At 40.4% G+C, this 13,744-nt stretch overlaps 1 pseudogene; it reads right to left on the bottom strand.

Moving 5' to 3' along the window:
- Positions 1-795: 795 nt before the first annotated feature.
- Positions 796-1,839, bottom strand: LOC104659876 (annotated as a pseudogene).
- Positions 1,840-13,744: the final 11,905 nt, after the last annotated feature.

Below are 13,744 nucleotides of genomic sequence, written 5' to 3'. Positions count from 1 at the left end.
CTGAAACTCAATTTGTAATAAATGAACAGCTTTTAATTAGCTCATCCAATTATCTACTGATCAACCAATCAATGATATTTTAACTAAATAACAATTCACTCTAAACTTTCAGGCAAATAAGCTAGAATAAGACAGCTTACTGCATGATCTTCCTGCAAGGGGCTGTGCAAGTGCCAGGGAAGTCATAAGCATAGACTATCATGAAACACTGGATTTTGTGCATAAGAGAAATGTCATCTTTTCTTATATAAAATGCATAGACAGGAAAATGTATGCTGACGCAAAACTGAATGTAAAAAAAAATTCTTAAATATTTAGCAAATTGCTCTTTTAGTGAAATGATTTTGGAAAATGAATTTTCAGATACTTGACCCTCTTTTTCTTTTAATCTTTCTGAACCTGCTCCCTCAACTGTAAAATGAAGATAATAACAATGTCTACATTGTAGGGTTATTGTAAGGATTACATAAAATAATACATAGAAATTATCAAGCTGTGCCTAGAACATGGAAAGTGATCAACAAATAAGATACAGCTGATATTATTAACTCAATACATGCTTTTTGAATTAATGATATAAAAACCAGATGGTCAAATAAAATCAGTCAGTGGAAAATGATTGGCTATAGTGTGCCAGACATTTCCATAAGTTCTTCATTCGATCTTTTTTTAATCATTCTCTGAAGAAATTGCATATTCTATTAATCCTCAAGTTCCTCAGTATATTAATAATAACAGCTTGGTATATATTATCGATAAGTCCAACTGTCGTACCCAAAGAATATCCAGATTATTTTAAGGTGAATTTGCTTCCTTTTCATCTGATTCATCATCCATAACCTGTTCTACACCTTCTACCTCTGTAATATAAAACTGCAGCATGTTCTGAATTCTATTTTTCAGAGTAATGATTGAACTAGGGCAGCTGGTACAAGAACCCTGGAGTTTCAGTCATATGATGCCATCTCCAAAGCCTTTGTAGATTACATCTCTACATATGCTAGTATCTAACACTTCCTTAATCATTGCCACAACTTCATCATCTTCACATCCTGCTTCTCCTGAAGATGTTTCCTCAGTAACTAGGGGTAAACCAGATGCAAAGAAGTCCATGGTTGTTGCGTATATATCTGGTTTCAGTAAATTCCAGTCCGATTTTTCATTTTCCTTTGTGACAGTGATGAAATCTGGCCCAAAGAAAACACTTTTTACTCCTTCAATCCTAAATAACTGCCTAGCCAAAGGGGAGTGAAATGCTGCAGCTGGGGTAGGAAAATCCGTGAGCCTTGTCTCAAAAACTGGTTTCCATGGTATAAACTTTAAACTGTTAGGATTTGGGATATCCTGTGTTTGAATAAACATGTGTCTCACTGGGTTACAAAAGGCTGCAGGTAGTGGGAAAAGTAGTCTTTCTACAAATTGATGCAGAGGCTGTTTCTCTGTTTTTTTGAGACTGAGTCTCACTCTGTCACCTAGGCTGGAGTGCAGTGGCACCATCTCGGCTCACTGCAACATCTGTCTCCCGGGTTTAAGCAATTCTCTGCCTCAGCCTCCCAAGTAGTGGGGATTACAGGCGCCCGCCACCATGCCTGGCTAATTTTTGTATTTTTATTAGAGACAGGGTTTCACCATCTTGGCCAGGCTGGTCTTGAACTCCTGACCTCGTGATCCACGCGCCTCGGCCTCCCAAAGTGCCGGGATTACAGGCGTGAGCCACCGCGCCCAGCCCAGAGGCTGTTTCTTAATGATGTATAGATTCTTCAACACATGATAGAATCGCCTGCACAGCCCCGCAGCAACAGCCGCAGTTGCCCAACCGCGCCGGGCCTCTGCTACCATCTTAGTCCGAGAGTCTCCAACTTCATGCCATTGCATAAAGTAGATACTATTATCTCTGCTTTCAGGTGAAGCATGTGAAGTTGAAACAGGTAAACCATCTGTTCAACTAGTGAAGCACCTGCCTTTTGAATCCAGTGGTGGATCCCAGGTCAGTTTAACATGTTGGTTAAGCCAAGGCTGTGGACTCAGACACAGCCTTGTGTTCTCTGGGCTCCAACACCTACTTGGCTTCTTATGGTGCCTAATTTATTATCCTCTTTTAGTCTCAGTTTCCTTATCAACAAGGCTGGTATAATTACACCCATCTAAAATGTGTGTGAGGCTCAAAGAAGATGATGGGTTGTCAGTTCCCACTTGGCTCCCCTTCTTCGGCACCCCACCACTTACTCAGTCCAGTGTGTTCCCATGAGGGTAGATTGACCTCTATTGTCAATAGTTGTTCTGCCACATCTTCTGTGAAGACTGTGATTGGCCTTTCCATGGTTTCTAGGGTATGTATAGAAGCAGGTTGCCCTTTCCTGATGCCATGTTCTGGCATATAAACAAAAATATAGTTCTTAGACTTACAATCAGGTTTTGTCCCCAGCAGAGTCACAATAACATGATCACCCAGTCATCACTTGAGTACTGTCATTTTCCTTTGTCCTTTACAGGAGACCAGAGGGTCAGGTTAGTTTTCTAAATGACTTGGAGGAAACATGCAGTTCTCCAGACCTTTAATTAGTTCCTCTCCCTTCTTGTTCCCTACATCCTATGGTTTTATGAATTACCTCAGGAGCTCACCAAATGTGTCAGGAATGACAGTTAGACTGTACAACTTGTGGTCAGTGACTCAAAAGTGTCAACAACCACTAAGACAGACACGAGCTTGATGCAAAGTCTCCCTCCCATAATTAAGCAACTATAATTCCTAATATGCATGAGCACAGTGCTATTATCACTGAGTTAAAATGAACTGGAGATTAACTTAATCTGCATTAATTACAAATTTTGAGAAATATAATGGACAATGTGCATCTGAGAATGAAGAAACAAATTATAAGTCTGGTTTTCTCAAATAGATCTTCCACAAGTCACTTCACTGCTGCTGGCCTTAGTTTTATACTGTGAAAACTAAAATACTTTTTTAAGAATGTCTACCCAGCTTAACTCAATAAAAATGGGTCTGATGAGAAAATGGATTTGAAAGGGTTTGTAGAAAAAGGTGAAAGCATTATATCTATGCTAAGAAGCATCATGATTGGAAAAGTTTTCTTATTTTTGTGTAAAGAGCACTAGACCAGATATTCAGAAGGGGATTTCAAATTTGCAAGTATAGACAGAAGCTTATGGAAGCCACTTACTGTAGTAAGAAGCAAGAGGGAGTGCTGTGGAGTCATTTTTAGCAGATCTAGACACAGAGCCTTCAGTAAGCAATGATTATGAACAGGAAGCATTATAAGGCTCTGTTTCAGGGAAAGAAGTTTATCTAGCAGAATGAAAATTGAAAATTGCTCATGCCAATTAGGGATTTTAGTTTAGCCCACGAATAGGGGTACACAATACACAGTAATGAATTCCTCTCTATACCCCACTTCTTGTGTCTCAAGATTGCTTACAAAAAAATCTAGAGTACAAAGAAAATGAGGAAAATCCAAGAATTGTCAATGGACAAGATTGCACATAATACTGTTCCAGTTGACTGAATCTTCTTGTTAATTAAGCATTAATGGAATGCCCATGATTTATTTAATCATAGAATATCAGCACTTGGAAGGATCATAGAGAACGTCAAGACCAAGGATCTGTATAATGCTCCCTGGAGAGATTCTATTGATCCCCTTCAAGAACTATCCCAAGAATAGGGAAAAAAACTGAGCAGACAAGGTTTTGAGGCCCCTCACATACTATGCTCCCAACTTTACGCTACAGTAGTTCTATTTTATATCTAATTAACACTTGGGCTTCTCTGAAAGATATTGATACCCTCAAAAATTGTATGAATAGAGCTTACAGGTTTTTGGAGGATAATGGCAGCTGTCTAAATTAGAATCAATTCCTACATCCTCCAAAAAATGTACAGACCATTAAAGAAAGCAAAGGAAACCACCCTCAACCATGCTATAGCATAATTAGGAGACAGAGATGACTAACATCATCAGCTCATATGTAAGTAGGGGAATAAATATTCAAAACGGCAAAGGCAGAGCCAGCTTCAGAACTCACACCCAAATGGAGCATCGGACAGAGACTGCGTGGGAAAGAAGAGGACAGCAGGAGCCTAGCTGTGATGAAAAACAAAATAAAGCACACCAGAGGGAAATGGCCTCACCCTCAGTGGAAAAAAATGAGAGCATCTAAAATCTGGTGAACAAGAACACAGGCTATGGATAGGGTTGGGGTGGTTATAAGGAAGTTGAAAGGAAATGATCTGAGAGTGCACTGCTTCTGGAGAATAAGGAGGCAACCAATAGGGAAGATGTCTTTTGGAATCTTCACGGTAAATGAAAAGATGGAAGCACAAGTTTGAATGTAAGGGTCTTAGAGAAACAAAAAGCTCATAAAATTAGGAAGCTAATTATTTTTCCCCTCCCCCAAGCGGCCACCATTAAAGAAACTGTACTTCAGCATGTCAACAAAGAATGTGATCTTGAACTAAGCAAGTTGATAAGTTATCCAAACTCCTTAACCAAAGTGCTCTGGGGTACAGGGCAGGGAGAGAGAAATCCCAACCAGCAAAAGGAGTCTACAAAATCTCCATGAAGAAGGTAACACTTGAGATGAGACAATAAATTGTAATGGAAAGTCTATTTGATGCCGGGTGCTGTGGCTCATGCCTGTAATCAATCCCAGCACTTGGAGGGGCTGAGGTGGGTGGATCACTTGAGGTCAGAAGTTTGAGATCAGCCTGGCCAACATGGGGAAACCCTGTCTCTACTAAAAATTCAAAAAGTAACTGGGTGTGGTGGCGTGCACCTATAGTCTCAGCTACATGGGAGGCTGAGGCATGAGAATCGCTTGAACTTGGGAGATGGAGGTTGCAGTGAGCTGAGATCATGCCACTGCAATTCAACCTAGGCGACAGAGTGAGACTGTGAAAAAATTCTATTTGATATATTTTTAAAAGCCATGGGCTTTAGAATTAGATAGATGATCAGGAGATTCTACCTAATATGCTGTGTTATGTTACACACATATTTTGTTACTTTTTTCCAACAGTATATTGCAAACGTTATTTCCCCATGTCATTATTTTTCTACATACCCATTTTTAAATGATTTCATAGCATTTTATTATAGTTACTGCACTACTTTGACTTTATTTAATTTCTTCTTATTATAGAATCAAGTCATTTCTATTTTTTCTGTTATTAACAGTGTCATAAAGGATATCCTTGTTGTGATATTTTTGTGCTCATCCACATTTTGCAGACACCAAAGACGAATTTGAATATTATTGAATTGTGCTCCAAGAAAGCTGTGTCCATTTGCACTCTGACTAACTGTGTATGTAAGATAACAACCCTTTTCTGCTCACCAGTGGGTCCCATGTTTGTACAGTTACAGGACACTTTCCTGAGCACTATCATTAAAAAGGGCAATGTCATTTTATCACTTCCTGCCCAACACATAAGCTTCATCATAACTCTCATGAGTGTTGAAGATTAAATAGAATGATATATGCAGCACACCACATAGTAAGTGCTTACTAATATTTTCCATCTCTCTAGTTTTCTTGAACCAATATATTTCTTGCCTTACTGTCTCCTAAAAACAAGTATTATCATTTTTACTAACACTTTGTTGAAAAAGACTGTTCTATTGTACCAAGGCTTGTGCTGCTTTTATTTCCAGATTTCACAAACAAGCCCACATCGGACAGATTCATGCTTCTGCTGTTACTGCAAAACTTACCTCACCTGCTTCTTAGCCTTTTGGCTATCCTGGTGAAAGCCCTCTTGATTTCACTGGCTGCTCTGCAGAGGTCCAAGTATCTCTGTAACCAACAGAGCTTCCATTCCCTAGTCATATTCATTGACCTGGTCCTGTATTCCATAGTAGCATCTCAGGAAGCAGAAATCTTCCTGCCTGCTTCGTTATACTTACAATCTCTAGCTAGGGCCCAACTGACTCACTGGCCTGCTAAGTCAATGAATCATACGCCGCTGTGACTCAGCCCTTTTCCTTTTATTAAGACAATGAGGAAGTCTCTTCATAGAGTCATGACATTTGTTATCAGAAAGAAAATTCACCGAGATCAGTTGATGAATATATTTTTATTCATTACAGGGAAAGGTCACATTAAGCTGAAAAATAGAAAATCAGGAACGATTTGATAGGTGATATTGGAGGAGATAAAATAGACCAACTTGCCCTTTATGAGTGAAACAGAATTACTCTCTTCTCCCAAATGAGATGTAATGACTGTAGTAGTGGGTGAATTACTGAACTAAAAATGCGGCTGGATGATGTGAAAATAACAAAAAGCTATTAAATGTAATTTTAATCTCTGACACACTAAGACGAATGACATAAAATTGAGTATCTAATGGTTTTATATTTTTATAAAGTAGTCAATCTCCTAGACTTAAGCTGCTTATGAACAAACTCTTTTTTTGAATTTCAAACTTTGATAATATATTATAAAACATTTTTGGAAACTGTAGTATAACATAAAATATAGTTCATCTTTATCCCAGGCTCCTGTCACAGAGATCCTAAAACCCCTGAAATTTCCTGAGTGATAAGAGTGTCTTGTTATTCATAAGGAGTCCCTTTTGGTCACACTCAAATTGATGTTAATGGAGGTACTTAGGTTGGGGTCTCTAAATAGCCTCAAGATGAGGGCTGGACACCAGACAGACTAAGAATTAAAGGGTTGGAAATTTCAGCCCCACCTACCTACCTCTGGAAAGGGGTAAGGAGGCCTGGAGATTAAACTCTTTAAAAAACTCTTGAACAAAAAGATTTGATGAGATTCTGGGTTTCTGAACAGGTGAAGGTTCTGGGAGGGTGGCACACTCAGATAAGGCATGGAAGCTCCACTCCACCCCCCTCAATACCTTGTCCTGTGCACCTCTTCCATCTGGCTCTTTTGTTTTCTTTATAATCAACCAGGAAACATAAGTGAAGTGTTTACCTGAGTTCCATGAGCCATTCTAGCAAATCATCAAAACTAAGGAGAGAGGGTCATGGGAACCCATGATTTATAGCTGCTCTGTCAGAAGCACTGGAGGCCCAGACTCGTGATTGGCATCTGAAGTGGTAGGATCAGTCTTGTAGGATTAAGCCCTTAACTTATGGGATCTGAACCTAACTCCAGGTAGATAGTGTAAGAATTGAATTAAATTGTAGGATATTCAGTTGGTGTTTGGAGAGTTAGAGAATTGCTTGATATGGGAAAAAACCCCACACATCTAATATCAGAAGTGTTGTGTGGGAGTATAGATTATGTTTACCCAGAGAAGCTTAATAGGTGAACATGACATTATGTTAAGCATAGGAAGACAAAATATGTTATCTACTTTTTAAAAGCTCGTAATTAGTTGGGCCCCAAATTCATGCATATGTTTAGTCATTCAATGTGTCTTCAATGTCTATCATGTAACAGGTGCACTAGAGGAAATCAAAATGAAGAAAGTGCATCTTGTGCCTTCTGGAGGCACACAATGAAATGATCTCTCATTTCCAAGTCACATTGTGGAGGCCTTGGCATGACTCACATCTTTCAAACACTCTCACATTTTTTTCATTTATATTTTACAGCAACAGTAAGGAAGATGTTGTCATCCTGTTTTACAGGTGAGAAAAGCAAGATTCAGGGACCTTAACTCATATGCTCAATGTGGTACAGCTAGCAAGTGTCAAGGCTGGGATTTGAACCCATGTCATATCACCACAAATCCAAACTCAATATTGGCCCAAGAAAATGCTCTAAAATTTCATTTGATACAAGTTCAAGTGTAAGCTGCTCCTTCCCTCTGACTTCAGAATTTACCATTTTGGAGAGGAAATGAAATCACAGGTGAAATTTTAGTAGCTAGACTGGTTGGGTGTATACTTGTACTGCTTCCAAATGCCACAATAACTAGCATTAATATGAACTAAGGTTGGGGTGATGGTGAATTTTATGTGTCAACTTGACTGGGTCACCCCCCAGAGATTTGATCAGACTTTATTCTAGGTGTTTGTGTGATTTGGGACAGGGATGGGCAGTGGAGTAAAGCAGGTTGCTCTCCCTAATGTGGGTGGGCCTCATCCAATCTGTTGAAGCCCTGAAATGAACAAAAGGACTGACCATCCTCCAAGTAAGACAAAATCCTTCCTGCCTGACAGCCATTATACTGAGACATCAGCTTTTTCCTGCCTTCAAACTGAAAAATTAGCTCTTCGTGGGCTTCAACCCTGCTGGCCTTCAGACTAGAACCACACCATCGAGTTTCATGGTTCTCAAGCTTTCAGAATCCAACTAGAACTACAACACTGGTTCTCCTGGGTTTCCGGACTGTTGACTCACCCTGGGATCTTGGGATTTTTCAGCCTGTATAATTACCTGAGCCAATACTTTTGTAATAAATCTTACACATACACACACACACACACACACACACACACACACACAGACACACACACCCTATTGGATCTGTTTCTCTGAAGATCCCTAACTAGTATAATCAGCATGGTTTAATATTAAAGGGCAGTGAAATCAGCCATACAGACAGTTAAGCTGGGGCAGTGCCGTTCAGAACTTTCTGTGATTATAGAATTGTTTTATAGCTGCACTATCTAGTATAGTATGCATTAACCACATATGGCTATTAAACAACTGAAATAGCTAATTAGACTAAGGAATTGAATTTTTACATTTTTTATTTTAATAAATTTAAATGTGTATTTAAACAGTCCCATATGATCAGTGGCTACCATATTGCACAAGCCAAGTTTAGAATTTCTCCACTTTAATGATTCCTACTAACTGTGTGAGATGATAGATAGATAGATAGATAGATAGATAGATAGATAGATAGATAGATGGATGGATTTAGACAGAAACAGAGAGGGACAAACAGATAGAGATGGTCATTGTTTATTTTATATCTTTCCCACTAAAATGCAAAGCCATTTAGGGGAGAGAAACTGTTCATTTCATTCCCACTGTATCCTCAGCACCTAGAAAAGGACCTTGAAGGAAATTGGACCTCAATTAATATTTGTTAAATTAGCGATTTTGCCTACAAGTATTTAATAGTAATCTTGAGGCAACGTGGTTTGAATACCCACATACACATTGGTCTAATTAGGGTTTTATTATTTTATATTATTTTTGAGACAAAGTCTCGCTGCGTTGCCCAGACTGGAGTGCAGTGATACAATCATAACTCACTGAAACCTCCGGGGATCAAGTGATCCTCACACCTCAGCCTCCTGAGTAGCTGGGTTTACAGGTTCACACCACCATATCCAGCTAATTTTTGTATTTTTTGTAGATAATGGGTTTCACTATGTTGCCCAGGCTGGTCTCAAGCTCCTGAGCTCAAGCAATCCACCCACTCTGCCTCCCAACATGCTGGGATACAGGCATAAGCCACCTTGCCCAGCCAAGGATATCAGTGTCTACCTATTACATATTTTTTGTCTTTATTTGCCCTGCAAGGTCTGAGCCATCATTCTAGTTTGTTAAATTTAGGCAAGACTTTGGGATTTTCAAATGTGAGATGCTGTCTTCAGCTCTGGAAGGTCTGAGCTGAGAAAACATTTGGGGAAGCAGCTGAGTGGCATGGACATGCTGAAGAATATGTGAATCCAAGTACATGGGTCACAAAAGGGTGGTGTATATAAGCCTGGTCCCAATGTGCTCTTTGAGAAAAGATTGAGACATCACTTTGCTCTGTCAGATGGAGCCTCTTGAATTCATAAGGATAAAAGTGTTTCTGAGTGGTTACAACTGGCTGGCTGTGTGGCTTTCCTGCTTCCTCCTCCTCTGCATGGAACGTTATAGCTTTGTAGTGGAAGGGTCTCCAGAGAGTAATGACCACAGACTGTGATATTGTTACTTCAAATAGAAAACCAATGCCAGCTTGCACAGGTGCAGCAGATCTGGGAGCCAAACATGGGGCTTCTTTGACTGGGTCCCCCACGTGGAGGAAGCAGGGAGCAAGGGATGACTCCATCTGCTGAGAAAGATGCCCCTCAGCCTCTTTTTTTCTTCTTCTATTCTTAGTACCAGCCCCATTCCCCCAGTCCTTTCCAAAAGACCAGAAATTACAGATCTGGGAAGTTGCCTGTATTAGTCCATTTCCATACTGCTATAAAGAAATACCCAAGACTGGGTAATTTATAAAGAAAAAGAGGTTTAGTTGACTTATAGTTCCACATGGCTGGGGAGGCCTCACAATCATGGCAGAAGGCAAAGGAGAAGCAAAGGCATATCTTACATGGTGCATGGAGGCAGGCAAGAGCATGTGCAGGGGAGCTGCCCTTTATAAAACCGTCAGATCTCGTGAGACTTATTCACTATCGCGAAAACAGCACAGGAAAACCTGCCCCCATGATTCAATTACCTCCCACTGGGTCCATCTTATGATGTGCAGGGATTATGGGAGCTACAATTCAAGATGAGATTTAGGTGGGGACACAGCCCCCTTCTGGTAGTAACCCAAAGGACCTGAAATCACCAGCATCATGCACAGTTCCATTTCTCTGGGAAGCCTGGAATGAGACAAACATGGATAGGGAGATTTGCCTGGGCAGTATAGTGACGGCTGATCTTCTGAGTGTTTGCATTTATTCTATGACTATTCATAATGAAGACAGCATTGCTTGGGTGTGCAAAACAAGATGGAAAACCAAGATCTGATATCCTGTGGAGTTGTCAGGTCCTTTGTTGTCCCGTGCATGGTGGCCTCATGAAAATGGAAAAGAAGAAAGTCATTAGTAGTGCCTCTACATCATTCTCCTTTGGTTGTTTGCTTTTGGTTATTTCTTTTCTTTTTTCTTCTTCTTTTTTCTTTCTTTCTTTTTTTTTTTTTTTTTTTTTTTTTTTTTTTTTTTTTTTTTGAGACAGAGTCTCACCCTGTTGCTCGTCAGGCTGGAGTGCAGTGGCATGATCTTGGCTCACTGGAACCACTGCCTTCCAAGTTCAAGCAATTCTCCTGCCTCAGCCTCCCAAGTAGCTGGGATTACAAGCATGTGCCAACACATCCAGCTAGATTTGGTATTTTAAGTAGAGACGGGGTTTTGCCATGTTGGCCAGGCTGGCCTCAAACTCCTGACCTCAAGTGATCCACCTGTCTTGGCCTCCCAAAGTGCTGGGATTTCAGATGTGAGCCACCACACCCGGCAGGTTATTTCTTGATTGTCGAAGGCCTTCAAACATCCATTCCCTTGAAAGTCACTTAATTAACTCATTCACATTAAGGAATTGAGGCACTGAGATGTTACTTCTTCCAGATAAGGAACAGCAGATGTAAAAACTCTTCAACATTAGGGAGAAGTTGACTAATGGTGGATCATAGGCATCCACTCATGGACAGGTGGGGTGAGCCAGGCTTCCCCAGGGCCCTTACTCACAGGTATGCTGGGATGCCTATTGCACATTTCCACTAGATATGACCTTTATCAATGCCTGCTCTGCACTTGCAAAGGTGTAATTTTCTCCCAGTCCTCCTGGAAGGCTCAATTTTTCAGGCACTGGGATGCTCCTTGGTATCAATCACAACCCAGCTAGGGCCACAGGAGCTGTTCAGAAGGCTAAATGGCATTTGCTGGCCAAAAGGAAACTGGTCGCATCACTTTGAACCTATCCCACTGAGACGAGTTAATCTTATTACCAAATATAAAAAGGAGAACAAATACATCTATGTATACATACATACATACATACATACAATAACAAGGACAGTTGGAACTCCCTACTTAGGTTCTAAAGAATATTCATTTATACTTTTTCAAAGTGACACAGATGCAAAATTTGACAGGCTGAATGGAGGCCCCATGCTGGCCATTAAAAACAATTCTGCTCCAGAAGCTGTTAACAGAGATCACTCAGTGGTAATCACCCAGATAACTGGTATGGAGGGTCCCATATTGCTTCATTCTCACATCTTGTGCCTCAGAGGAATTGATTGAAAGCTTGACTCAGCTGAGACCATCAGCCAGAGCACCTGCACATGGCCTCTCCCACATGGCACATTCAGGGTAGACAGACTTCTTCAATGGTAGCTAATGACTCCCAGAAGCTGTAAGTCTTCTTATGATCTAATCCCAGAACATCACTTCCTCTTCCTTTCATTGGTCAAACAAGTCACCAAAGCAAGTCACTGGGATGCTTCCAGTGGAATTAGAAGGCAATTCTCAAAGAGTAGCAAACAATCTGTGACTTTAAAGAAAAATTCTGGTTTATTGTGGTAAGAAAACACATAACATAAAATTTAGGATCTCAACCATTTTTAAATGTATGGTTCAAATAAATACATTCACATTGTTGTGAAACAGATTTCTAGAACTTGTCTTGCAAAAACGAAACTCTATATCCACTAAATACTTTTTCCCCTCCTCGCTCCCCAGTATTTGACAGTCACCTTTCTACTTTCTGTTGGTATGATTTTGACTACTTTAGATACTTAATATACGTAGAATCATAGAGTATGTGTCCTTTTGTTACTGGCCTATTCAGCAAATTTCCTCCATGTTGTAAAATGTGACAGGATTTCTTCCTTTTTAAGGCTGCATAATATTCTATTGTATGTATATACCACATTTTCTTTATCCATTCATTTGTCAATGGACATTTGGACTGCTTTCGCTTCTTGATTATTGTGAGTAGTGCTGTGATGAACATGGGTATACAAATATCTCTTTGAAGTCCTGCTTTGAACCCTTTTGGATATATATCCAGAAGTAGGATTGCTGAATCATGTGGTAATTCTATTTCCAATTTTTTTGAGGACTTCTGTCATGACTGCTTTTACTCTACAAAATCAGTTTTGTTATTTTGGGGCATGCTACTTAACTTTCTGAGCCTCTGTCCTCACTGTGATTGTTTACGGGGTTTGGTTAACAATTAACCAAAAGCACATGTAAAATTAATTATAAAGACACACTGGAAAGACAAGGTATGGTGACTCATGCCTGTAATCCCAGCACTTTGGAAGGCCAAGGTGGGTGGATCACCCGAGGCCAGGAGTTTGAAACCAGCCAGTCTGACCAACATGATGAAACCCCGCCTCTACTAAAAATACAAAAAATTAACTGGGCATGGTGGCGGGTGCATGTAATCCCAACTACTTGGGAGGCTGAGACAGGAGAATCACTTGAACCTGGGAGGTGGGAATAGCAGTGAGCTGAGATTGTGCCACTGCACTCTAGTCTGGGCAACAAGAGCAACAAGAGCAAGACTCCGTGGAAACAAAGGAAAAGAAAGAGAGAGGGAGGGAGGGAAGGAGGGAGGGAGGGAGGAAAGAAGGAAGGAAGGAAGGAAGGAAGGAAGGAAGGAAGGAAGGAAGGAAGGAAGGAAGGAAGGAAGGAAGGAAGGAGGGAGGGAGGGGAGGGAGGGAGGGAGGGAGGGAGGAAAGGAAAGAGAGAAAGGAAGGAGGGAAGGAAGGAAGGAAGGAAGGAAGGAGGGAAGGAAGGAAGGAAGGAAGGAAAGAAAGAAAGGAAAGAAAGAAAGAAGGAAAGAAAGAAGAAGAGAAGAGAGGAGAAAGAAAGGAAAGAAAGAAAAAAGAAAAAAAGAAAGAAAGAAAGAAAGAAAGAAAGAAAGAAAGAAAGAAAGAAAAGAAAGAAAGAAAAGAGAAAAGAAAAGGGAGGGAGGGAGGCACAGAGGGAGACAGGGAAGAAAGAAGGAAGGAAGGAAGGGAAGGAAGAAGGGAAGGAGGGAGGGAAGGAAGGAAGGAAGGAAGGAAGGAAAGGGGAAAGAAAGACACACTGGA

The sequence above is a fragment of the Rhinopithecus roxellana genome, chromosome 1 (assembly GCF_007565055.1).
Source record: "Rhinopithecus roxellana isolate Shanxi Qingling chromosome 1, ASM756505v1, whole genome shotgun sequence".
In the NCBI taxonomy this organism is placed as follows: Eukaryota; Metazoa; Chordata; class Mammalia; order Primates; family Cercopithecidae; genus Rhinopithecus; species Rhinopithecus roxellana.
The sequence above is the reverse complement of the archived record's forward strand: the minus strand, read 5'-3'. Positions and strand labels throughout refer to the sequence as shown.